The 24713-nt window shown below is 35.4% G+C and overlaps 1 non-coding gene across 1 annotated transcript; it reads right to left on the bottom strand.

The window, feature by feature from the left end:
* Positions 1 to 22876: 22876 nt before the first annotated feature.
* LOC112535764 lies at positions 22877 to 22983 on the bottom strand. Its single transcript, XR_003079843.2, has one exon. It is a non-coding gene; the product is annotated as a small nucleolar RNA R71 (small nucleolar RNA).
* Between the last annotated feature and the right edge of the window lie 1730 nt (positions 22984 to 24713).

Here is a 24713-nt window from a genome sequence, read left to right as displayed (position 1 = left end):
TGATGGACCTATAAAATCTCCAAAAACACGGGTGATCTTGAAATAAAAACACAATAAATGCTAAGAAAATTTGCAAGAATATGTCAGCAAATATGTGTAAAAGTATGCATATCAACTTGCCATCCATAAATGGATAAACAAACTGAAGTTGTTAATAGAACTATGGTTCAATTGCTTCGTTCTTTAATTTCCAGGAATTTTAAATCTTAGGAGGATCTTTTACCATATGTGGAGTTTGGATACATTAGGGTTGTTCATAGCGCTACACATTATTCTCCATTTCAAATTATTTATGGTGCTAACCCAATAACTCCTATTGATTTATTTCCTTTGCCTCTTAACAAGCTTGTTAATGTTGATGGTTCTTCTAAGGCAGATTTGATTAAAAGACTACATGAACAAGTTAATGAGAGGATTGAGAAGCAAAATACTAGAGTAGCTGAAAGGGTTAACAAAGAAAGAAAACCAATGGTGTTCCAACCTAGTGATTCGGTTTGGGTGCATTTTCATAAGGAAAGCTTCCCAAATCAAAGAAAGTCAAAGCTAAGTCCAATGGGTGATGGACTATTTCAAGTACTTGAGAGGATCAAAGAAAATGCTTACAAAATTAATTTACAAGGTAAGTATAATGTGAGTGGCACATTTAATGTTGCCAATTTGAGTCCTTTTAATGTAGGTAATAAGCTTGATTTGAGGATGAATCATCCTAAAGAAAGAGGGAATGATATGGATCGGCCAAGGCTTAAAGATGTTGGTTTGGATGGGCTCAATGGGGCAGCCTTAAACTACATAATTTATGATAAGGTGATGTACGCATTGGTGAGAGCTTTAGAGACATGGCAACACTATCTTTGGCCTAAAGAGTTTGTGATTCGCACAGATCATGAGTCATTGAAGCATTTGAAGGGGAAAAATAACCTTAACAAACACCATGCTAAATGGAGTGAGTTCATTAAGTTCTTTCCATATGTGATAAAATACAAGCAAGGTAAAGATAATGTTATTGCGGATGTGTTATCACGAAGGTATGCACTTCTTTCAACTTTGAATGCCAAATTCCTTGGTTTTGAGCATATTAATGAAATTTATGAGCATGACTCTGATTTTGGCAATGCGTTTAATGCTTGTGAAAAAGGTGATTTTGATAAGTTTTGTAGACATGATGGATTTTTGTCTAAAGAAAAACATTCGTGTATTCCCATATGTTCTATGTGTGAGGTATTAGTTAGGGAAGCTCAAGAGGGTGGTTTAATGAGATACTTTGGAATTGCTAAGACCTTAGATCTTTTGCATGATGTTCTCTATTGGCCTAATATGAAACGAGATGTTACTAGTTTTTATGATAAATGCATTGTTTGTAAACAAGCAAAGTCTAAATCGAAACCCCATGGCTTGTATACACCATTGCCCGTGCCTAGTTCACCTTGGATTGATATTTCTATAGATTTTGTGCTTGGTTTACCTAGGTCTAGGCATGGTAATGATTCCATATATGTTGTTATTGATATAGCTCATTTCATTCCATGTCATAAAACTAATGATGCAACATATAATTTTGACTAATTCTTCAAAAAAATTGTACGTCTACATGGTATGCCTAGAACAATTATTAGTGGTAGGGATGCAAAGTTCTTAAGCTACTATTGGAAGGCATTGTAGGGAAATTTGGGAACTAAGTTATTGTTTTCTACTACATGTGATCCACAAATGGATGGTTAAACTGAAGTAGATAATAAGACTTTAGGTACTTTGTATTATGGTTAAAAAGAACCTAAAATCTTGGAAAGAATATTTGCCGCATATAGAGTTTGCATATAATCATAGTGTGCATTCATATACTCAATTTTGTCATTTTAAAATTGTTTATGGTTTTATTCTTTTATCTCCATTAGATATGATTTCTTTACTTTTGAGTGAACGTGTTACTCCATATGGAAAAAAGAAGGCAAATTTTGTGAGGAGTTTGCATGAGAAGGTGCTTGCAAATATAGAAAGAAAGAATAAAGTTTATGCTCAATAAGCCAACAAAGGGCGTGTGAAGGTCTTTTTAAATCTAGTGATTAGATTTGGTTGCACATGCACAAGGGAAGGTTTCCTTCACAAAGGGGTTCCAAGTTACTTCCACGAGGAGATGGTCCTTTTCAAGTTCTTGAAAGGATTAATAATAATGCATATAAATTGGAATTGCCCAATTAGTATGGAATTAGTGCTACTTTTAATATTGTTGATCTTCCTCTTTTTGATTTTGACATAGGTGACGAGGACGAATCATACTAAGGAAGGAGGGAATAATGTGAATCCTATTGGCACTAGGAGTCCTACTCCAACAAGGAATCCTACTTCAATTAGGATTCAAGATCCATTTCACATCTATGGAGGCCTAATTACAAGGTCCAAGGCTAAGAAGATAAAAGAAGCTCTCGATGGGCTTATTCAAGATGTTTGGGCTAAGGAGACATTAAGGCTTGAAGATTTGGATTCAAATTCAAGGCTCATTAATCTAATTCAGTTTATTGGGCTTGAATAAATCTAATATGGGCTTAATGAGCATATAAGGGAGTTTGAGCCTAATTAGCTCTACTAAAGATGGCCCATGCGTGTGGCTTAAAGAAACTAAAGTTTCTTACTCCTAATGGGCGGCTACATAGTATTTTGGGAGTACTAGAACTTTGTCTTTAGTTATCTATTTTAGTTAGGATGTTTATCTCTATCCTATTTGAGTTGTAATTCCTTGATAGCTTAGAATTGGGATTTTCTAAAGGCAAAAAGCCTAGTATAAATTTTCAACTTGATTGATTAATTGATTATTAATATATTTTGTGAGTTTATACTCTATTATGAATTCTTGTTTAGAGCTAATTTGAACTTATCAAGCAATTCATTGTTTGTAGTGTTCAAATCTGACTTATCAATTTAAATCCATACTAAATTATGGTGTCTTCTACCTTTAATACCTTAGATTTGATAGTTTAATATACTTGCAGGGTCTAAGGTTTCCATTGATCTAGTTCTAGATAGATCTTGGGCAATGAAATCAAACTTGCATACATGTTTAATCCTTTGATATAGGTTAGGTTCGTATAAAAAACCCTCATTCTAGTAGAAGAAGAAACTAGAAGCTAAATATGAATAAATAAATATAGAAAGATGAATAAACTAAAGTCAAATAAAGAATAAATAGTAGTTGATTGGTCAACGACTCTCGTATACCAAATTCGGTGAGCCAGCTCAATCAAAATAATTGAAAATTCACATCGGCCAACCTAATAACACTCCGAGCTAAATTAATTCATTATATGCATCTTAAACATCAAAACCTTTACATTAAACAACATGATTTCTCTCTTATACGAATGATTTATGTCTCGTCTTGCTTGATTATCAAGCTAAGCCCCATTGTCATTAGTTCAGCTTGTTAATTATGTTCCACTAATCCCTTACGCCAATCCTTATGTCATCAGGGAGTCCTCGTGCCTATAGAAACATGGAATGATGAAGATCCCAATGGTGTAAATATTGAATTGGAATATCTGGCGTGCCTCGATTCATGTTGTTCCCTCTCTTCTCCAAAAGATTCCTCTGCAATCATTTGAAGAATGGTATCAATACTCGATCAACTAATTTTCTTTCTTCTCCTTTGTCCAAGCATTAGATCAGTTTCTATGATAGTCGCTTCCACACGCTTTAACTCACACTGCTATTTATGCTTGCCAAATAAAACTAAATAATAATTCAAGACATGAACATTGAGAAAATAGGTAGGATTTCATATCCGATAAGAAAAGAATTTACAAGTTTTTTATTCTCTTCCATGGCTAAGGGTAAGGATCAAATCAATGTGATTTAAACACAAGGGTAGTCAAAGAACAAAAAAGAAAGGAAGGACGTAAGCGATAAGTCTAGGTTTGCTAGTGGGGGTCATCATAAGTCTGCAAAGTTCTTGAAAGAACCCATAACTTAATTCTCTACAAGGTAGAAAACCGAAATAATATGCTCACTAGCCTCAAATATTCGATTGCATGCAGTTTTCATGGTGCAAAAGCCCTCATTCCATAAGAAGAAGAGACTACAAGCTAAATATGAATAAAAAAATAAAGAAATATGAATAAATAAATAAATAAAGATGAACAAAATAAAGTCAAATCAAGAACTAGAGAGGAGTTGAGTGGCTAACAACTCTTGTAGTCCCAAATTTTATGAGCTAGCTTAATAAAAATAAAGGAAAATTCATGTGGGCCTACCTAATCACACTCCGACCCAAATTGCATTATTATATGTGTCCCAAAGATCAAATTGTTTGCATACCCACTTGTATTAATTGAAAGCAATATGGTTTCTCCCTTATGCGCATCAATTTGTGTCTCGTGCTGCTTGATTATCAAGTCGTGCCCCAATGCCACCAGTCAAGATTGTCAATTACTTTCCCATGATTTCTTAATAAAAATAAGAAAAAATTTATGTGCGCATATCTAGTAACACTCCGGCCCAATATACTTCTTTATATGCCTCCCAAACGTCAAAAACATGCTCATTTGCACTTGGACTAATTGAAAGCGACATGATTTCTCCTTTACACATGTGGGTTTATGTCTCGTCCTACTTGATCATCAAGCTAAGCCCTAATGCCACTAGACAAGCTTGTCAATTGCGTTCTGATGATCCCTTACGCTGATCCTTGTGTCATCATGGAGTCTCGTGCCTAGAGGAACAAGGAATGATAGAGATCCTAATAGTGCAAATCTCGCATCATAATATTTAAGCATGCCTCGATTCATGTTGTTCCTTCTCTCCTTCAAAAGATTCATCCACGATCATTTTAAGAATGATATCCATATTCGATTAACTAATTTTCTTTCTTCGCATTCGTCCAAGTATAGGATCAGTGCCTATGATTGTCGCTTCCATGAGCTTTCTCTCAATAGTTGTGTTTATGCTCCCCAAATAAAACCAAACTATCATACTAGATAAAGAGGAGTTGACTGGTCAACAACTCTCATTGTCCTAAATTTTTTGAGCCAGAATAATGAAAATAAGGGAGAATTCATGTGGGTATACCTAATAACAGTTCAATCCAAATTACATAGATATATGCGTGCTAAAACATTAAAAAGCGCACATTCTCGGTTGGATTAATCAAAAGCAACATGATTTCTTCGTTACGCACGTGGATTTGCATCTTGTCCTACTAGATCATCAAGTTACACCATAATGCCACCGGTCAAGCTTTTTAATTGCGTTCCTATAATTTCTTATGCCAATCCTTATGTCATTTTTTATGCGGACTATCCAGAGCTAAATGGGTTAGGGCATAAATCAATTCAATTTGATCCTTATGCTTAGCCATGGAAGAGAATAAAGAACTTGTGATTTCTTTCCTTATAGGATCCAAAATCCTACCTATGTTATCATTTATTCTTTTTTGTTCCTCTCTTTCTAATCTATGTGTTGTATGATGGTTTGGTTTTATTTGGCGAGCATAAAGAAAAATATTAAATTAAAGCCCGTGGAAGCGACAATCATAAGCAACGATCCAATGCTTGGACAAATGCGATGAAAGAAATTTAGTTGATCGTATATTGATATCATTTTTTGAATGATCGCGGATCAATCACGAAAGAGGAATGTTGAGAATCAAAGCACGCCTAAAAATTTTGATTATGGAAGAACCCTTAGGATATCGATCATTCCTTGTTCCTCTAGGCATGAGGACTCTTGAAGACATAAGGATTGGCATAAGGAATCATGAGAATGCAATTAAAAAGCTTGACTAGTGGCATTGGGATTACCTTGATGATCAAGCAGGACGAGACATAAATCCATGTGCGTAAGGGATAAATCATGTTGTTTTCAATAAATCCAAGGGTAACACAAGCAGAAATGAAAGCGTTTTGATGTTTTGGACGCATATAATGAAGTATTTTAGGTCGGAGCATTATTAGGTTGATTTCTCCTTGTTTTCCTTAAACTGCCTCATAAAATTTGGGACTACGATAGTTGTTGACCTGTCAACTCCTCTTTGGTTCTTGATTTGAATTTAGTTTATTCATCTTTCTTTATTTATTTACTCATATTTTGGCTTCTACTTTCTTCTTCCAACGGAATGAGCACTTTTGCACTATAAAAACCACATGCAACCGAATCTTTGAAGCTAGTGAGCATATTATTTTAGTTTTCTATATTGTAGAGAATTAAGTTACAGGTTCTTTCAAGAACTTTGCTAATTTATGAAGACCCGCACTAGCAAACCTAGACTAATTGCTTACGTCCTTCCATTTTTTTATGCTCTTTGTCTACCTTTGTGTTTAAATCAATTCAATCCTTACTCTTAGCCATGGAAGAAAATAAACAGCTTGTGATCTTATTCCTTATTGAATCCAAAATGCTACCTCTATTCTCATTTCTTTATTTCTTTTGTTCGTCTCTTTCCACTCAATGTTTTATATAGATTTGGTTTTATTTTGGCGAGCATAAATAGGAGTGTTGAGTTAAAGCGCGTGGAAGCAACAATTATAGGCACTGATCCAATGCTTGGACAAATGCGAAAAATGAAAATTAATTAATCGAGTATTGATATCATTCTTCAAATAATTGCAGATGAATCTTTTAGAGTAAAGAGGGAATGCCAAGAATGAAGGCACGCCAAAATATTGCGATTCAGGATTTGGATCATTCGGACCTCCATCATTCCTTGTTTCTCTAGTTATGTGGACTCCTGATGACATGAGGATTGGCATAAGGAATCATGAAAACACAATTGACAAGTTTGACCGATGCCATTGGGCCTTAGCTTGATTATCAAGCAAGACTAGACGTAAATCCAAGCGCGTTAATGAGAAATCATGTGGGTTTCAATTAATGCAAATGTAATACTAGTGGGAATGCAAGCGTTTTGATGTTTGGGACGTATATAAAGAAATTATTTATGTCGATGTGTTATTAGGTAGGCCCTTGCAGATTTCCCCTCATTTTTGTTAAGCTGGGTCATAAAATTTAGTACAACGAGAGACGTTGACTAGTCAACACCTCTCCAGTTCTTGATTTGACTTTAGTTTATTCATCTTTATTTATTTATATGTAGGTTCTAGTTTCTTCTTCGTATAGAATTAGGGCTTTCATACTATAGAAACTGCATGCAACCGAATACTTGAGGCTAGTGAGCATATTTAATATTTTAGTTTTCTACCTTGTGTAAAATCAAGTTATGGGTTCTTGCAAGAACTTCGCGAATTTATGAGTACCCGCACTAGTGAACCTAGTCTTATCACTCACATCCCTCCTTTCTTCTGTCTTCTCTGTCTACCCTTATGTTTAAATCAATTTGATTTGATCCTTAGGCTTAGCTGTTTGGAAGAGAATAAAGAATCTATGATTTATTTCCATATCGGATCCGGAAGCCTACCTATGTTCACATTTTGTTTGTTTCTTTTATATCTCTCTTTCTAATTTCTATCTAATATGATGGTTTGGTTTTACTTGGCAAGCATAAATAAGAGTGTTGAATTAAAGCGCATGGAAGCAATAATCATAAGCACCGATCTAATGCATGGACAAATGTAAAAAAATAATATTAGTTGATTAAGTATTCATATCATTCTCCAAATGATCGTAGGTGAATCTTTTAGAGGAAAGAGGGAATGATGAGGATCGAGGCATGCCTAGATATTCTTATTCATGAGATGCATCATTAGGATATCCATCATTCCTTGCTCCTCTAAGGACAAGGACTCCTGATAAGACAAGGATTGGCATAAAGAATTATTGGAGCACAATTGACAAGCTTGACCTGTGGCATTAGGGATTATATAGATATGACACCTCATCTCACGTAGCCCGAGATAGATATTTAAAACCAAATGCTTTCTAAAATCTTTTTAGTTTAGTTGAATAATAACATACTTACATATGTATATACAATAATGTATTTGAAATCATAATTATGAAAAATGAATAATATTTTTTAATATGATGTTTCATTACAATGACTATAACTAGAAATACCTTTATTAAACATTATTAAATAAGTTAATATACAAAGTTTGCCTTTAAACATTAACTTATAACATATTCTTTTACATGTACATAACCACCATGGTATGAAACAAGGATGAACATTTATGTACAAGTTACAATGAGTATGTATATGACTCCTCATACGAGAAATGCTAGCCAACCTTACTCTCTCCTTTAATAATACTTACTTGCTCAACCACCCACTATCAAGCCTTGCTTCCTGAATAAAATTTATGAGAAAAGTAGAATGAGTATAAAAATAATCAGTGAATAGATTTATAAGCAGAAAATAATTTAGATAACTGTAAGCAGAAGAAAACCACATAATTATACAAAATATATAACGTTGTGAATCAAATTCTTAAGGCAATTAATTTTTGTTAAGCAAGAGAACACCACTAAAGAAATTGTTCTAACACTCATACAAAATAACAATACTAATTATCAACATCATATACTTTAAATGGTATAAGAAGTTTCATAGAATTTAACCATCCTCACAATGACTATGACCAATCAACCATCATTCAAAATCCCATTCTAGGCACACTTGATGGCTAATCCTTCCTCTATATTAGTACGGTCTGAATCTTCTCCCTTCACTGGTCTGCAATCAAGTGCCCCGTTATCTAATGCGCATAACAATCCGAAATAAATCACATGTGTATAAATCAATCTCAGCACATTTCAAACACATCACTGTGATGAGGCATTTCTTGAAAACAAAGTAAACTTTCACTCGCTCAAAGGCATTGGATGAATGGTCTTTTCAACATTAAAATGAAACTATATCAGACTGCCCCGAATTGTGAAATATAAGTAATGTGCAATCGATGAAATTAAGTCTATCAATATTTGTACTCATCAAGGAAAAGCCAAGATCATTAATTAATATTATATATTGATTAATTAGGCAAATTAAAAGCTAAAATATTCTTATTGTTGAATTGCAAAATCATCACATGTAAAATCCAACACAAACAACCTACTTTTGTTAATTATACTTCAAATTTGTAAAACCAATAGAATATATTTTGAAATAAGTAACAATATGAAATTTAATAAGCTTAAAATAACAAATTTAAGTTTTTTTTTCCACGTTCAATATTCAACTTTCAAATAAAAGAAATCAACTTTGCAAGGGCTTGATATCTACTTATCGAAAATGGCCCTTAGTCATATCCAACCAGCTCCAAGAAATATCTACCTTGCACTTGCATTTTCCTTGCCTTTTTCAACACCTAATTCATAAATTTCACTTAGAATTCAACAAAATAATAAGCCTTTATGCTCTCCTATCACACAGCTCCTAAATGATGTGCATATCATGCTTTTAAACATAATCTTACATTCTTATCTCAACAACTATGATAGAGCAGATTTTGGGGCCAAATTTGAAAATTTATTGGCAATTACATATGAGGTATTTGAGGCTCAACTTTTATATAATTCTAGCTATCCAAGCCTATAATATGCAGAAAAAGTTTCACTTCAATTAGACAATTATAGAAGGAGTTAAGCACAATTTTAACATGACAAGCTCAAACTATCTTGATAGAGTAAGCAATAAAGAATTTAGTCCAATTCCACAAAGACAAAGATAGAACTAGCACAAACCTAAGACTGTAAAGTCATGGAGGACTATCTAAATTTTCCTACACATTAAGCCACGCCTAATTTGGAGTTTTCTAGCTCAAGATATGGAATAAATACAGAGGCTGAAAAATTAGAAAAATCTAACCTGAGAATACAGCTCACCAATCCCAACTCAAATTAATCAAAACTCTTATAATACTTACCAAATAAACCTTTAAAGCCTTTGTAGGTGAATTTTATGGCCAACAAAGTGCTTAAACATTGAAATTCCTCTTGGAAAAAGATTAGACCAGGTTGTTTAATGAAGAAACTCTCTCAATTCCTCTCTTTTCTTTTCTTATGTTAAGTGTGTGTGTGAATATATATGCATATGGAGACTTAGAAGTAGAGAATGGATAATTCTAGACATAGTTTAGGATAGGATTAGTTGTAAAATATCCCCTTAGGTCCTTAATGAATTGTTCATATTACTTATGAACCCTCTAAAATTTGTTCTTTCATCCTAATTCAATCCACTATCTTTGTTTCATTTCAATTAAGTCCACTATTATTTATTATTAAACACACTTAAGTACTACCTTAATTAAATTAAGATACTATATGAAAATGCAATGCTAAAAGGATGGATACATACTTAGAGTATGGGTGTGACAATAAATGATCAAGTAGGATGTTTGAGATGAATATAATGAAGTAAATTGGGTCAAAGTGTTTTTAGATAGGCCCACTCGAATTTTACCACTTTTTTTGTTAAGTTGGCTCATAAAATTTAGGACTACGAGAGTTGTTGCCCAGTCAATTCCTCTCTCGTTCTTGATTTGACTCTGGTTTATTTATCTTTTTTTATTTATTTATTCATATTTAGCTTCTAGTTTCTTCATCTTATGGAATGAGGGCTTTCGCACTATAAAAATCGCATGCAACTAAATACTTAAGGCTAGAGAGCCTATTATTTTAATTTTCTACCTTGCAAGATATCAAGTTATGGGTTTTTTAAAGAATTTTACAGACTTATCAAGATTCGCATTAGCGAACATAGACTTATCGCTCACACCCTTCTATTTTTTTATGTTCTTTCTCTACCCTTGTGCTTAAATCAATTTGATTTTATCCTTACACTTAGCCGTATGGAAAAGAACAAAGAACTTGTGATTTGTTTCCTTATAGGATACAAAATCCTACCTATGTTCTCATCGTTCCCTCTTTTAAATTGCCGCTTCTAATCTTTGTCTAGTATGATGGTTTAGTTTTATTTGGTGAGCATGAACATGAGGATTGAGTGAAAGTGCATAGAAGTGGCAATCATAAGAACCGATCTAATGCTTGTACAAATGCGAAAAAGGATAATTAGTTGATTGAATATTAGTATCATTCTCCTAATGATCATGGACAAATCTTTTAGAGGAAAGAGGAAAGATGAGAATTGAGGCACGCCCAAATATTTTGATTCAAGATTTGCACCATTAGGATCTCCATCATTTCTTGTTATGCTAGGCTAAATGACTCTTGATGATACAAGGTTTGGCATAAGGAATCATTCAGAACACAATTGATAAGCTTGACCGGTGGCATTGGAGCTTAGCTTGATGATCAAGCAGGACGAGACGTAAATCCACACTTGTATACTCCACAAGAAGTTGATCAATCTAGTTGAATATTTTTTAAGCATGCATTCTACACAAGAACAAAACGACAAAAGCAAAACAACTTTTAGGTTTAATAACCAATTATCATTCAAATTCAACCTAATCCTATAGGCCTTAGAAAATCCTAAATCTTAACTAATAAGGATTTATGTCCATTTAGGAGAAAGATAACCTTCCTAACTAAAAGGGATGACTAAACAAAGTCCTAGTTAGGTGAAAATAGGTTTGGTTTATTTCAGGGAGCATAAACACTACTATTGAGAGAAACTGCATGGAAGCAGCAATTACAAACGCTAATCCAATGCTTAGACGAATGCAAAAAAAAGTAAATTAGTTGATTGAGTATTGATATTATTCTCCAAATGATTGCAAATGAATCTTTTAGAGGAAAGAGGGAACAATAAGAATCGAGGCATGAATAAATATTATGATTCAGGACTTGCACCATTTGGAATCTCCATCATTCCTTATTCCTCTAGGCATGATGAAACATGATAACACAAGATTAGCTTTAGGAAACATGGAAATGCATTTGATAAGCTTGACCGGTGGCATTGGGGCTTGGCTTTAAGATCAAGCAAGGTGAGATGTAAATCCATGCACGTAAGATAGAAGTCATAATGTTATCAATGAATCCAAGCATAATATAATAATGAATGTGAGCTTTTTGATCTCTGGGATGCATATAATTAAGTAATTTGATTTGGAGCGTTATTAGGTAGGCCCATTTGAATTCTCCCTTGGCGTAAGGAATCATGGGAGAAGAACTGACAAGCCTAACTAGTGGCATTGGGCCTCTGCTTGATGATCAAGCAAGACAAGATGTAAATCCATGCTCGTAAGGGAGAAATCATGTTATTTTTGCTTAATCCAAGTGTAATACAAGACGAAATTCGAGCGCTTTGCTGTTTGAAGGTATGCCCATATGAATTTACCCTTATTTATGTTAAGCTATTTCATAAAATTTGGATCAAAGGTATCAACACTCGCGCTAACGAGCATAGACTTATCCCTCATATCCTTCCTTGCTCTTGTGTTCTTTGTCTTCCCTTATGTTTAGATCAATTCAATTTGATACTTACACTTAGCCATATGGAAGAGAATAAAGAAAATTGTGATTTCTTTCCTTATAGGATCTGAAGTCCTACATATACTCTCATTTTTTTATTTCTTTTGGTTTGATTTTATTAGGGGGCATAAACACTACTATTGAGTGAAAGCACATGGAAGCGAAAATCATAGGCACCGATCCAATGCTTTGATGAATGTGAAGAAAGAAAATTAGTTGATTATGTATTGATATCATTCTCTAAATGATCATGACGAATCTTTTGGAGGGAAAAGGGAACGACAAGAATTAAGGCATGCTCAATTATTTCAATTCAAGATTTATAGCATTGGGATCACCATCCTTCCTTGTTCCTCTAGGCATGAGGACTCCTTATGATGCAAGGTTTAGCGTAAAGAATCCGGAGAATGCAATTGACAAGCTTGACCGATGGAATTGGGACTTAGCTTGATGTCAAGTAGAACGGGATGTAAATCCACGTGTGTAAGTCAGAAATCATATTGATTTCGATTAATCGAAGTGTAATGCAAGCTAAAATTAGAGCTCTTTGATGTTTGAAAAGTAGATAATGAAGTAATTTAGGTCAAAGTGATATTATGTAGGCCCATGCAGTTTTTCTCTTGTTTGCATTAAGCTGGCTCATAAAATTTTAGACTACGAGGGTTGTCGCCCAGTCAACTCTTCTCTTGTACTTGATTTGACTTTAGTTTATTCATCTTTCTTTATTTATTTATTCACATTTAGCTTCTAGTTTCTTCCTCTTATGCTCACATTATCGCTTATATTATACTTGGATAAATCGAAAAAAATATTATTTCTCCCTTATGCATGTGGATTTATATTTTGTCCTACTTCGTCATCAAACTAAGCCCCAATGACACCATTGAAGCTTGTCACTTGTGTTCCCATGATTCCTTATGCCAAACCTTTTGTCACTAGGAGTCCTCGTGCCTAGAGGAACAAGAAAGGATGCAAATCCCAGTAGTGCAAATCCTGAAACAGAATATTTAGCGTGCCTCGATTCTCGTTGTTCCCTCTTCTCTCTAAAAAATTCATCTGCGATAATTTGGAGAATGATATTACGATCAACTAATATTCATTCTTCGCATTCGTCTGGATCGGTGCCTATAATTTTTATTTCCATGCACTTTCACTCAACACTCGTGATTATACTTCTTAAATAAAACTAAACCATTATACTAGACAAAGATTAGAAAGAAAGATGCAAAAGAAACAAACAAAATTAGAATATAGGTAGGACTTGAGATCCAATAAGGAAAGAAATCATAAGTTCTTTGTTCTCTTCCATATGGCTAAGCGTAAAGATCAAATCGAATTGATTTAACATAAGGGTAGACAAAGAACAGAAAGGAAAAGAAGGATGTGAGGGATAAGTCTATGCTCACTAGTGTGAGTGTTGATAAGTCCATAAAGTTCTTGAAAGAACCCATAACTTGATTTCCCACAAGCTAGAAAACTAAAATAATATGTTCATTAGCCTCAAGTATTTGTGATGTGATTCTTCATGAATTTTGCAAGAAACACGTTGTTGAATTGTTGCCAAGTATTTCTAAAGTTAGATTAACAAATAAAGACCTCAACCCAACACTTTACTAGAAGTGTGAACCTTGGTATACAAGGGTTTTGGACGCCATACTGAAAATTAGAAAGCAGGTTAGTGATAAGTCTCAAAGAACGCCATAAGAACAAGTCTTGATAAGTTCACAAGTTCTTAGAAGAACCAAAAATTGAATTCTTCGAATGGAATAAATAATAAAAATATTCATTAACCCAAACCATTCGGCTATAGTGTGTTTAAGTAGCCAAAGATACAACCTTAACTTCCTTTACAAGTTTAGGAAGAAAGTAGAATAGGAAATAAAAAATCAAAGACTAAATCAGAAGCTTCCTAAATAATTAAATAAGTAACTAGAGTAATTTATCCAATCTTTGCTATAGGAAGAATGGACTAAATCAACATCTAATATTCCTAAATAACTAAAAGGGGCAGCTGCCTTGTTCCCTAAACAAAATTAGGTGCCTAGGTCAAGCTCACGAGCATGCACCTCCTTGTTTCCTCTTCAAGCTTCTTTCCTTGCTTCCTTTTTAAGAATTTGGTCTTGCTTATTCCTTTGAGTAAAATTTCACCTAAAACTTAAGGATTCATGGCCCGACATATTGAATAAGGTTAATAACAAGATTGGGCTTGATTAACTCTAACTCTTCAGATGGCTTCGAAGGCTTGGCCTAAATATCTTGAATAAGACCATTTAAGTCCCCTTCATTCTCTTGGCTCTAGCTCTTGTAATTCAGCCTCCCTTGATGAATAATGGGTCACTTGGGCTTAGAACTTGATCTCCTTACTTAGTCAGCTACTTGGTTCTTTGGGTTTTGGGGTTACATCAATCTGGTTGCCCCTTTTAGAAGAAGAAACAAGAAGCTAAATATGAATAAATAAATCAATAAATATGAATAAACTAAAGTCAGATCAAGAATTAAAGAGGAATTGATTGGGAAATAACGCTCGTAGTCCCAAATTTTATGAGCCAGCTTAATAAAAATAAGGGTAAATTCACGTAGGCCTACCTAAAAATACTATGACCCAAATCACTTCATTATATGCATTTCAAATATCAAAGAGCTCGAGTCCTGACTTGTATTGTGCTTGGATTATTCGAAAACAACATGATATCTCCTTTATGTGCATGGATTTACACCTCGTTCTACTTGATCATCAAGCTAAGGCCCAATACCATCAGTTAAGCTTGTTAATTGCATTCACATGATTCTTTACGCTAAACCTTGTGTCATCAAGAGTCCTCATGCCTAGAGGAACAATGAAGGATGGAGATCCAATGGTACAAATTCTAAATCGAAATATTTGGGTGTGCCTCGATTCTTATCGTTCCCTCTTTCCTCAAATATTCATCCGTGATCATTCGAAGAATGATATCAATACATGATCAACTAATTTTCTTTCTTCACATTCATCGAAGCATTGGTTAGTGCCTATGATTGCCACTTCCACGCACTTTCACTCAACACTCGTGTTTATGCTCCCAAATTAAACCAAACCATCATTCTAGATAGAGATTAGAAAGAGAGACATAATATAAGCAAATAAAATGAGAATATAGGTTGGATTTCAGATCCGGTAAGAAAAAATATCACAAGTTCTTTGTTCTCTTCCATACAGCTAGGCGTAAGGATCAAATCGAATTGATTTAAATACAAGGGTAGACAAAGAACACAAAAGAAAGAAAGGACAGGACAGATAAGTCTATGCTTGGTAGCGTTAGTGTTGATAAGTCCACAAAGTTTTTGAAAGAACCTATAACTTAATTTTTCGCAAGGTAGAAAACTAAAATAATATGCTAATTACTGTCAAGTATTCGGTTGGATGCGGTTTTTATAGTGCAAAAGCCCGAATTCCATATGAAGAAGAAACTAGAAGCTAAATATAAATAAATAAAGATGAATAAACTAAAGTCAAATCAGCAACCGGAGAGGAGTTGACTGGTCAACAGCTCTCACAGTCCCAAATTTTATGAGCCAGCTTGATACGAACTAAACTAGTATAGAGAATCCTACTCTAACAAGGATTGTTGATGATGCAAATCCTACTAGCTCAAGGAATTTTAATCCAATAAGGAGTCCTGACTCAACTAGGAATCCTAATCCTCTAAGAAGTTCTGATGATATTAAGAGTATAAGCAATGAAAGGAATCCTAAATCAACTAGAAGTCCCTGTTCGATTCAAATTACAAGTCAATGAGCTTATCCAAGAAATTTGGGCTAAGGACACAAGGCTTGAAGAATTGGATTTAAGTTCAAGGCTCATTAATCTAATTCAGTTTATTGGACTTGAATGAATTTAATGGGGCTTAAAAAGACCAAAGAAGTTGAATTGGACCATATGAAGACTTTGAGCCTAACTTGGCTTATGTTATGAGGCCCATCTTTATGACTTATGTAAATTAGGATTTTATGGCTTATTTTAGGCAGCCACACATGTATTTTAACCTAACTAGAACTCTATTTAAGTTATCTCTTTTAGTTAGTAATGTTGTCCTTATCTTAGATGAGACGTAAATGCTTATTAGTTAAGATTTAGGGTTTTCAAAGGCCTACATAAGGCTAGTACGAATTTTGATGTAGAAAAAGTTGAATTTGAATGATAATTGGTGTTTTTACCTTAAAGCTTGTTTGCTTTGTCTTTGTGTTCTTGCTTCAGTGCAAATCTTACTTATCAAGGAGTTTATATATCCTTGTGGCGTACTTGGAATTGGGCTTTAAGGGACTTAGTTTTCCTTAGGTTCTAATTCTTGATCATCTTTCTAAGAAATCTATCTTCTAACCTTTTTTAGTGGTTGAACCGAATTGGTTCTTGGGGTTTTCATGTCAATATGTTGGGCAACCGCAATTCAAAAGGGGTTCTCAAGCTTATTTATGGAGGTTCCATATCACAACTTAACGAAAACATGGGAAAATCTATGAGAGCCTACCTAATAACACCCCAACTCAAATTAATTCTTTATATGCATCCCAAACATCAAAATGCTTGCATTCCCACTTGTATGACACTTGGATTAATCAAAACCAACATGATATCTCTCTAATGCGCATGGATTTACGTTTTATCCTACTTGATCATCAAGCTAAGCCCCAATGCTATTGATTAAACTTGTCAATTGCATTCCCATGATTCCTTACGTCAATCCTCGTGTCATCGAGAGTCCTCGTGCCTAGAGGAACAAGGAATGATGGATATCCCAATGTTGCAAATTCTGAATCAGAATATTTGAACGTGCCTCAATTCTCGGTGCTCCTTCTTTCTTCCAAAAGATTCTTCCACGATGATTCAAAACATGATATCAATACTCGATTAACTAATTTTGTTTCTTCGCATTTGTCCAAGCATTGGATTGGTGCCTATGATTGTCACTTCCACATACTTTTACTCAACACTCTTATTTATGCTCACTAAATAAAACCAAACCATAAAATAAGACATAGATTAGAAAGAGACAAACAAAAGAAATGAACAAATGAGTACATAGTTTAGATTTTAGATCCGATAAGGAAAGTGATGTAGATGATTCTATGCATGTTTATTGACTGTTTATCAGTCGTTTATTCACGTATTTGAGTCATATTTATTCCTATTTGATTACACTGTGGTATGTTTATGAATTTTTTAGGTTTTCGGACTCCTCGATAGAGATTGATTGATTTACGGGCAGAAACCAAGCTATTTGGATGATTTACGCATATTAGATGTTTATCAGAGTCGATTCCTTGTTGGCGCGCAGTTTTGAGGCTTTTGCACGACCTCCTCTAGACAATTTCAGAAATTTTTCATTTCATGGAGGTTGGTGCTCGTTGCATAGGCCGTGTATATTTGCACAGACCGTTGCACGGGCCGTGGGCATAGGACAAATGGCTTGAAGAAATTTGGGCTAAGGACACATGGCTTGAAGAATTGGATTTAAGTTCAAGGCTCATTAATCTAATTCAGTTTATTGGACTTGAATGAATTTAATGGGGCTTAAAAAGACCAAAGAAGTTGAATTGGACCATATGAAGACTTTGAGCCTAACTTGGCTTATGTTATGAGGCCCATCTTTATGACTTATGTAAATTAGGATTTTATGGCTTATTTTAGGCAGCCACACATGTATTTTAACCTAACTAGAACTCTATTTAAGTTATCTCTTTTAGTTAGTAATGTTGTCCTTATCTTAGATGAGATGTAAATGCTTATTAGTTAAGATTTAGGGTTTTCAAAGGCCTACATAAGGCTAGTACGAATTTTGATGTAGAAAAAGTTGAATTTGAATGATAATTGGTGTTTTTACCTTAAAGCTTGTTTGCTTTGTCTTTGTGTTCTTGCTTCAGTGCAAATCTTACTTATCAAGGAGTTTATATATCCTTGTGGCGTACTTGGAATTGGGCTTTAAGGGACTTAGTTTTCCTTAGGTTCTAATTCTTGGTCATCTTTCTAAGAAATCTATCTTCTAACCTTTCTTAGTGGTTGAACCGAATTGGTTCTTGGGGTTTTCATGTCAATATGTTGGGCAACCGCAATTCAAAAGGGGCTCTCAAGCTTATTTATGGAGGTTCCATATCACAACTTAACGAAAACATGGGAAAATCTATGAGGGCCTACCTAATAACACCCCAACTCAAATTAATTCTTTATATGCATCCCAAACATCAAAATGCTCGCATTCCCACTTGTATGACACTTGGATTAATCAAAACCAACATGATATCTCTCTAATGCGCGTGGATTTACGTTTTATCCTGCTTGATCATCAAGCTAAGCCCCAATGCTATTGATTAAACTTGTCAATTGCATTCCCATGATTCCTTACGTCAATCGTTGTGTCTTATAGAGTCCTCGTGCCTAGAGGAACAAGGAATGATGGATATCCCAATGTTGCAAATTCTGAATCAGAATATTTGAACGTGCCTCAATTCTCGGTGCTCCCTCTTTCTTCCAAAAGATTCTTCCACGATAATTCAAAACATGATATCAATACTTGATTAACTAATTTTGTTTCTTCGCATTTGTCCAAGCATTGGATTGGTGCCTATGATTGTCACTTCCACATACTTTTACTCAACACTCTTATTTATGCTCGCTAAATAAAACCAAACCATAAAATAAGACATAGATTAGAAAGAGACAAACAAAAGAAATGAACAAATGAGTACATAGTTTAGATTTTAGATCCGATAAGGAAAGTGATGTAGATGATTCTATGCATGTTTATTGACTGTTTATCAGTCGTTTATTCACGTATTTGAGTCATATTTATTCCTATTTGATTGCACTGTGGTATGTTTATGAATTTTTTAGGTTTTCGGACTCCTCGATAGAGATTGATTGATTTACGGGCAGAAACCAAGCTATTTGGATGATTTACGCATATTAGATGTTTATCAGAGTCGATTCCTTGTTGGCGCGCAGTTTTGAGGCTTTTGCGTGACCTCCTCTAGACAATTTCAGAAATTTTGCATTTCATGGAGGTTGGTGCCCGTTGCATAGGCCGTGTATATTTGCATAGACCGTTGCACGGGCCGTGGGCATAGGACAAATGGCTTGAAGAAATTTGGGCTAAGGACACATGGCTTGAAGAATTGGATTTAAGTTCAGGGCTCATTAATCTAATTCACTTTATTGGACTTGAATGAATTTAATGGGGCTTAAAAAGACCAAAGAAGTTGAATTGGACCATATGAAGACTTTGAGCCTAACTTGGCTTATGTTATGAGGCCCATCTTTATGACTTATGTAAATTAGGATTTTATGGCTTATTTTAGGCAGCCACACATGTATTTTAACCTAACTAGAACTCTATTTAAGTTATCTCTTTTAGTTAGTAATGTTGTCCTTATCTTAGATGAGATGTAAATGCTTATTAGTTAAGATTTAGGGTTTTCAGAGGCCTACATAAGGCTAGTACGAATTTTGATGTAGAAAAAGTTGAATTTGAATGATAATTGGTGTTTTTACCTTAAAGCTTGTTTGCTTTGTCTTTGTGTTCTTGCTTCAGTGCAAATCTTACTTATCAAGGAGTTTATATATCCTTGTGGTGTACTTGGAATTGGGCTTGAAGGGACTTAGTTTTCCTTAGGTTCTAATTCTTGGTCATCTTTCTAAGAAATCTATCTTCTAACCTTTCTTAGTGGTTGAACCGAATTGGTTCTTGGGGTTTTCATGTCAATATGTTGGGCAACCGCAATTCAAAAGGGGTTCTCAAGCTTATTTGTTGAGGTTCCATATCACAACTTAACGAAAACATGGGAAAATCTATGAGGGCCTACCTAATAACACCCCAACTCAAATTAATTCTTTATATGCATCCCAAACATCAAAATGCTTGCATTCCCACTTGTATGACACTTGGATTACTCAAAACCAACATGATATCTCTCTAATGCGCGTGGATTTACGTTTTATCCTGCTTGATCATCAAGCTAAGCCCCAATGCTATTGATTAAACTTGTCAATTGCATTCCCATGATTCCTTACGTCAATCCTCGTGTCATCGAGAGTCCTCGTGCCTAGTGGAACAAGGAATGATGGATATCCCAATGTTGCAAATTCTGAATCAGAATATTTGAACGTGCCTCAATTCTCGGTGCTCCCTCTTTCTTCCAAAAGATTCTTCCACGATGATTCAAAACATGATATCAATACTCGATTAACTAATTTTGTTTCTTCGCATTTGTCCAAGCATTGGATTGGTGCCTATGATTGTCACTTCCACATACTTTTACTCAACACTCTTATTTATGCTCGCTAAATAAAACTAAACCATAAAATAAGACATAGATTAGAAAGAGACAAACAAAAGAAATGAATAAATGAGTACATAGTTTAGATTTTAGATCCGATAAGGAAAGTGATGTAGATGATTCTATGCATGTTTATTGACTGTTTATCAGTCTTTTATTCACGTATTTGAGTCATATTTATTCCTATTTGATTGCATTGTGGTATGTTTATGAATTTTTTAGGTTTTCGGACTCCTCGATAGAGATTGATTGATTTACAGGCAGAAACCAAGCTATTTGGATGATTTACGCATATTAGATGTTTATCAGAGTCGATTCCTTATTGGCGCGCAGTTTTGAGGCTTTTGCACAACCTCCTCTAGACAATTTCAGAAATTTTGCATTTCACGGAGGTTGGTGCCCGTTGCATAGGCCGTGTATATTTGCATAGACCGTTGCACGCGTAGGCATAAAGCCGCTGCACAGCACCGGGCGTGCATATTTGCACAAAGCTGGGCAAAGGCGCTCTATAAATAGTCGCATGTAAAACGAGACGGAGTTTCGCTTCTGATTTCTGAACTTCTTTACGCACGCGACCCCTTACAACAGCACCTCTGTTCTTGACATTTTGGGAGACCAACGTCAGTTCAAAGGATTGATTTGGAGGATTCAAGCAAAGATTGAAGTTTCTAAATGATTGACTGAGACATCCGAGATCCATACTTGAGGCTGGTTTTAGAATTGGCACTTGCGACATTCCTACTCCGATTCGATAGAAGAGCGGTTTTATGTTTCATTTTCTATTATGTTATTTATTTCCTTCTGTATTTGTTTCTTTCATTATGATTAGCTAGGATTGCCGAACCCATTGGGGTTCATCTTTGTTGATGGTTTGTGTTTAAATATTGGATTCTTTTATCTGCCATTTTTGTAATCTTCTTACTGTTTAGTAATAAAATTTGATTCAATTAATTTAAGGCGTTAAATTAATTGTCTTTTGGGTTGTTTCTTGACATTGAGAAATGGTTTTTACAACTGAAAATTAAATAGTAAGAACTGGTAGTTAACACTTAGAGATAAGGTTAATTTACTCGCCGGATTAAGAATTAACAACTCTTAATAGTTCTAAATCACGCTTAATGCTAATATGTAATAATCTGATAGGAAGAGATTCCATTAGGTCAGTGCAGATTTAGGAACTCAGTGACCTCGAGAGAGGAGCGGAGTTTGATTCAGGATTTAGGCACGGGTAGCAAGATTAGCAGTTTATAAAATCAACCTTAGAATTCTATCACTTAGGTCACCTTTGGGTTTGCTTCTTTGTTACGGTTGTCTTTCGATTGTCAGTTGTTGTTGTTCCTTTATTTGCATTTATAAGCATTAGTTAATTAATTTAGACTTCTCACACCTTATTTCAGATTAAATAACATAACGAATAGTAGTAACTTTAGGTTTACCAGATCTCCAGGGATACGACCTTGATACTCACTAGTGCTAGACCGCATCGATAGGTTCACTACCTTAAGTGTAGGTTGCATAAGTAGCCCATCAGAAAGAAATAGCAAGTTTTTGGCGCTGTTGTCGGGGAGAGTAACGGTAAACTAGAGTGAATTGTTTCTGTGTTAATTTAGTCATTATCTGTTTATTCATTCATTTTTTTTGTATTATATTTTATTATTTTATTATTTTATTTTATTTTATTATTTTTGTTGATTGGCGGTTGTTTGGTTTTCCATTTCAGGTAGTTTATGACTAGGAGCTCTAACCTTGATCCCATAGCACCCTTATCTGACTCGAAGCGCTCTCTCATATTATTGAGACGACGCGTTTGCGGTGATTAAGGAGGAGGGCGATTGAGTTCAAGGAACTAACGCGATGGAGAACCTCAACCCCAGGACGATGAGGATCAGAGGACGATGTACGAGTTTGCTCGACCATCTTTGGATGGGATGAAAACTAGTATAGTCAAACCTGCTGTAGCGGCCAACAATTTTGAAATAAAAGCCAACGTGATCCAGATGATCCAGCAGAGTGTGCAGTTTGGAGGATTGCCCAGCGAGGATTCCAATGCACATATCTCTAATTTTTGGAGATTTGTGACACATTCAAGATAAACTAACAATCATGACGCCATTCTACCGAGATTGTTTCCATTTTCCTTGAGGGATAGAGCTAAGAGATGGTTGCAATCCCTTCCACAAAGAAACGACACACCGGAGGGCGCTACTGAAAATTTTTATATAAGTATTTTCCTCTCGCTAAAACTGCTAAACTTAGAAATGACATATCTTCTTTTGTGCAATTTGATGATGAAAGCATGTACGATGCATGGGAGAGGTTTAAAGATCTTTTGAGATGCTGCCGACATCACGGATTGCCAGTGTGGATGCAGGTTCAGCCCTTCTACAGCAGGTTGAACCTTGTAACGAGGCAGATAGTGGATGCTGCAGCAGGTGGGGCGCTAAACAGTAAGATGCCCGAGCAAGCTCAGAACCTGATAGAGGAAATGGCCATGAACAACTATCAGCGGTAATCCTCTAGGAGCCGACCGGGATGACAGGGAGTGGTCAACCAAGTGTACTTTACAGCAGCCTAGCAGCTCAGGTGGAGCTTCTAGCGAAGAAGATTGACCAACTCCAGATGCTGGTTCATGCAGCGAACGTTGGCTGCGAATTTTGTGGTGGCCAGCATTATAGTGCCAGCTGTACTGCGAGAGGTATGTTTGCTTCATCCTCTACTACTTTTCCATCTAATTCTGCTATGTTTTCTGATGTTGAGCAGGTTGACTATATGGGGAATGCCCCAAGGCAGCAAAATGATCCTTACAGCAATACATACAACCCTGGTTGGCGCAATCATCCCAACTTCAGTTGGAGGAACAATAATGCTCAGGGTCCACCTGCTTTTCAGAGACTTCATCAAGAACAAATAGCCACTGGCCCGCACAAGCTCCTCCTCTACCAGAAAAGAAGTCAAATTTAGAGGAGCTTATGATGAAGTTTGTGACATCTACGGAGATGAGGTTCCAGCAAACTGATAGTGCACTTAGGAACCAGCAGGCCTCGATTCAGAACTTGGAGACCCAGATTGCCAAATCTCTAAGATGTTGTCTGAGAGACAGCAAGGAGCGCTCCCGAGCACCACTGAGTCTAACCAGAGGGAGCACGTGAACACGATCACTTTGTGTTCAGGTAAGTTAGTTTCAGCTCCTTCTAAGCTTTTTTTTATGACGCCACTATTGATGTGCAGGTTGAGGCGAGCAATAATGTTAGGGAACCTGAGGGAAAAAAGGTGAAATCAATTCCAGTCAAGGAATATCAACCTAAGATTCCTTATCCTGCTAGAGCTAAACAAGCAGAGGCGAAAGAGCAGTTCAGTAAGTTTTTAGATATTTTTAGACAACTGTATATTAACTTGCCTTTTATTAATGCATTGGAGCAGATGCTGAAGTATGCTAAGTTCTTAAAGGACATACTTAGCCGAAAAAGGAAGTTGGAGGAGGTTGCCTATGTTCAGCTTAACGAGGAGTGCTCAGCGATGTTTCAGAGCAAGCTGCCAGAGAAACATCACGATCCAGGGAGTTTCACTATTCCCTGCACTTTAGGTAATTTGTGTGTTGATGATGCATTAGCTGAGTTAGGGGCTAGCATAAATGTCATGCCCACTAGTTTGTTCAATAAGCTAGGTTTGGGGGAGGCAAAATCCACTAGGATGTGCATTCAATTAGCTGACCGTTCTATTAAGCTTCCTAGGAGAATTGTGGAAAATGTACTAGTTAAGGTAGATAAGTTCATATTTCCTGTGGACTTTGTGGTTTTGGATATGGATAACGAGCATGGTGTACCATTAATTTTGGGGAGACCTTTCCTTGCCACAGCTAGAGCTAAAATAGACGTATTTGAAGGGAAGTTAGAACTTAATGTAGGGGATGACTGTGTCACTTTTAGTTTACCCTCATTTGATAGTTCTTCCACCGACCATGTTCATGCCATTTGTAGTATTGATGGAATTGATCCTGCATGTAATACACAACCACAAGATGTACAAATGGATGATGCAATACATGTTTCTTCCCCCGTTAGTATGTGTTATTCATATGAAAAAAA

The sequence above is a fragment of the Ricinus communis genome, chromosome 3, assembly GCF_019578655.1.
Source record: "Ricinus communis isolate WT05 ecotype wild-type chromosome 3, ASM1957865v1, whole genome shotgun sequence".
Taxonomy (NCBI): domain Eukaryota; kingdom Viridiplantae; phylum Streptophyta; class Magnoliopsida; order Malpighiales; family Euphorbiaceae; genus Ricinus; species Ricinus communis.
The sequence above is the reverse complement of the archived record's forward strand: the minus strand, read 5'-3'. Positions and strand labels throughout refer to the sequence as shown.